The 4,116-nt window shown below is 35.4% G+C and overlaps 1 non-coding gene across 1 annotated transcript; it reads left to right on the forward strand.

The window, feature by feature from the left end:
- The first annotated feature begins 1,650 nt into the window (after window positions 1–1,650).
- On the forward strand, window positions 1,651–1,722 carry TRNAE-CUC (transfer RNA glutamic acid (anticodon CUC)). The gene has a single exon. It is a non-coding gene; the product is annotated as a tRNA-Glu (tRNA).
- The last annotated feature ends 2,394 nt before the right edge of the window (window positions 1,723–4,116 follow it).

Consider the following 4,116-nt stretch of genomic DNA (forward strand, 5'->3'; position numbering starts at 1 on the left):
CGTTCGGCCGGGATGTTCGTCAACGTGTACCTATATAGAAGCCATTACGTGTTGACGACCTTCCGTTATCCCTGAAGATTTATGGCCCCAAGCCTTTCTGAATTTTCAGAATTTCCTGAAGGGTTGTTGGTACAGAGATGTAAATGGGGTCTGGGGTCGAGCGGATTCCAGGCGGCAGGGTATGCATATTTTTGGACACGTAAAATGGATATCCCTCACCCTACCTGCTGTCTGAAGCCTACAATCTGGAAAGCAAACAAATGAGAAATCCGTTTTACTGGAATTAAAATTCGATAATATCTAAAAGTACATCGTAGTGAGCGTTCAGATTACTGAAGATGGTTTGAAAGGGAAACGGGGAGATAACATGTAAATTCGAATATTAGAGGAAGCGCGTTAATATTTAAAAAATATTACAATTCATAGACGTAAGCAACATTGATGTATTACATTTTGATAAGACATGAAGCTAAAAAACAGGTTCCACTTTTTGATCTCCTGTTTTTATAATATTTAAATAAAACACAAACATTAGCAAAAATGTGATTTTTCCTACCTATCACATGTTAAATATCGTGTTTTTTTTATCTTCCGATCATGCTGTGCGATTTTTTTCAATATGATTTTTAACGAATAGAGATTATCATCAAAATAACCCTTATTATTTTAGTAACTTAAAAACTTTTAAGTGCTCATTTGTTCACTCGTGTGTTTTTTTTTAATTATTCATGGCGTTTCTCGACAGCAAACTACGTTTATTTGTATTGTAAAAACCTGTTTGTTAATTAAATAAAGCGCACTTGAGGTGGAATATCGCAAAATTAAACTAAGTACCTAATAATGGAGGAAAGACCGTATTTTCTCCGTGTTCAACCATCACGCCGTTTTCTTGCAGGGGTAGGCAGATGGATGGACAACCACACAACTCTTTACTGGCACACTAATTACTTCATTCACATTCATAGATCATATCACATCTGCTCTTATGTTAGTCTGATTCTTGACATGACCTGACTCAAGTAGAGACTCGATCGTGCCATGTCTTTCTCGAGCGTCCCCGACTGTTTCTACCGTTCAAACCACTCTAAACACTCCTGGTACTAATAAGAACAAACTTTGAAAGTTTCATCGCAATCGAATGAATGGTATAGGAACGCGTACGGAACAAACATTCATTGTTATATACAGGGACGTACTTGACTTACTTTAACTAGTAATTCCTGACTTTAAAAGACTTCTACTAGTAAAAGATGTAGGTAATTTAAATTTTGGACTCCGGTGACTTCTGTGTGTGTGTGTGTGTGTTTTTTTAAATTGTTTAAATGAAAATAAAATCTTACACGTGTCGTCACTGGTCACGCAGACGAGTAACAGAACAACCCCTTAACCCGACTCAATACCTACTGTTTTTTCAATGTTTTTATTTGAAAAAAATGTCATGGGAAACCAAAATTTAATTTTTATTTTTTGTCACCGATTGAAATAAGTTAAGTACGGCCCTGTATATAAAATATTTATAAGTATATTTTGGCCAAGATCACTCTTAATGGGTGAAAGCCAAAATAAAGAATAAAAAAAAAAAAAACTAAAGTTCCATTGAAAGTGGTAGTGGTAACGTTCTTAAAGTAAATTTTGGCAATTCTGTCAATATCCGGTATGGTCTAGTGGCTAGGATACCTGGCTCTCACCCAGGAGGCTCGGGTTCGATTCCCGGTACCGGAAAAATTTTTGCTTTTTTATTTATTTTTAAATCATTTATTTATTATTTCAATACAAAAGTTTCTAATCGAGAAATTATTGTGTAAATTACATCAGAAATTCTATAAAATATTTTATATGGCATTGACATTAATTATTTAGAATTTATATACGTGAAAGTTAGTGACGGTCTTAGAAATAAAGGAAAAATTATAAGATTATATAAGTTAACACAAGAATACAGGATAGTGTTTAGTAATTATACACCACGTAAGTTTAGGTCCCTACGGAATAATTATCATGAAATTTATTTGGCTAAAACAACTCTACAGAAAAAAATTACTTTTTACCGTAAGTACCTAAAATAATACATATATGTTATTTTATCTCACTCAATTTGTTTCTTATCTGAAATGCAAGGAATTTAAAAACAGAGTAGGTACCTACCGAATAAATTATTTTAAAAACAACATCACTTTCACACGTTTTTTTATCATGGCCTTGAAAACAATAATACATAAATGCGGACGTGAAAGAAAGCTTAAAATATCAGGTACAATAATTACACAACCATTATCTTGCTTCAGCTCACTTTTGACATAGCAGCAACCTTATCAAAGGCGTTTTTAAAATTGCTGAAATATCGTCCAAGACGCTTTTGTAATTTGCTTTTAATATCGTGGGAGCAACAGGTATTTTTCCCTCTGTAAGTAGATGGGTTTATTCTATTGAATGGTCATCGGGTTATTTTTCGTCTCCATTATGAATGGTTTGAATTTATTCAGCCCAGTGTTGTCGATTGTTGCGAACGCTTTCTGAGTTACCGTCTTGTGTGGGAAAAATGCCTAAATGGAGTATTGCAGGTTGTTCGGTCATTATAATAATATATTCGATATTATTATTATTTCATCTTTGCCTATTTCTCTGGGAATTATGTTTTTGGGGAAATGGGATGAGTCTGCGTGAGAAGATGTTACTGGTTCACACAAGTAGCGGAAATGTAACAGATGTGTATTTTATTGAATTTAAAAAGGGTTTTTGTGATTTACAAAATGTAAAAATACTTGGCTTTTATTAGCTAGATAGTTTTGAACTCGAGACATCTTGTCGATCCAAATCAATATAAGTACCTACGTACTCAAGTACACAAATATTAGATTAGCCAAAAAAACCCTTGACTCTGTGCAGAAACGGGCGGTCCGTTTGATAGATTCCCCAATCTTAACAAACGGACTGCAATCTTTAGAGCACAGGCGTCAGGTAGGTATGCTGTCCTTGTTCTATCGGTATTACAATGGAAGATGCTCTGAAGAACTAGCGTCATTGATCCCTTCGGCACCGGTGCGTAGTCGGGATACACGCCAAACGCGCGCCCAACATTTGTACACAGTTGACACTTGTCACATGAGAACGGGTCGCTTCTACGATTCGTTCTTAAGTTCAACAGCTCGGCTGTGGAACGAACTGCCGGCCTCTGTGTTTCCTCCCTCCTACAACATGGGACTCTTCAAGACCCATGTTCACTCCTTCCTCTCCACAAAAAGACCCTCCACACAGCATCCCCAAAGATGACATAGGCCCTGAGGGAAATTATTTTCTTCAGGGTCTCCTGTGTGGAGTAAATATTAAAAAAAAAAAAAAAAAAAGCCAATTCATATTTTACGTACGTAACTAACCTTTCTTTTTAAACACATCGTACAGGTTGTAATTGAACAATTGTATAATTGAAAAATATGAATCAAACAAAGTAACATCCGCTTTATCCATTTTTTTACAATTAAATGAATACCTATCTGAATACGAAATCTCTGCAACAAAATACCGTGAATGCGTCATGACACCAGAGCTCACCGTTCAAGTGTAGATAAAAATTGGAACTTACTATAATGTACACGAGTCCGGAAACTAGTGGTATAAGCGGGAAACTGATGAATCTAAATCACATAGAGAACTGTATTTAAAAAAAAATCAAAACAAAAAAATTCCACTTCGGACTTGATTTACTTGAAAACGAAACTGTAATCAAAAATCCATGTGATGTATGTATTCCATGTGAATCCATGTGATGTATTTTACATGTATCAGTTTCCCGCCTGTACCACAGTTTCCGGACACCATGTCACACCTCTGTATTATTAAATTAGGTAGATTGGGTTCATTTTTATTTCAGAAGAACTCCTTGAAAACCCAAATAATAAAGTACCGTTCGTTGGAAATGTACAAGTACCTCACTAACTAATAATAACCCATCACACCATTACTCAGGAAGGGTAGACAGAGAGGATAGAACGCTACGCATCCCTGTTCAGACACGCTTCTCTTGTTCTCCACATTCATGTATTCTCAAACGTTCAGTCAATTATTTATTGGACGTTATTTTTTACATAAGAAATAGAATGTCATTCTGGTATATACCAG

The sequence above is a fragment of the Hesperophylax consimilis genome, chromosome 18 (assembly GCF_061612785.1).
Source record: "Hesperophylax consimilis isolate HC1 chromosome 18, BYU_Hcon_1.0, whole genome shotgun sequence".
In the NCBI taxonomy this organism is placed as follows: Eukaryota; Metazoa; Arthropoda; class Insecta; order Trichoptera; family Limnephilidae; genus Hesperophylax; species Hesperophylax consimilis.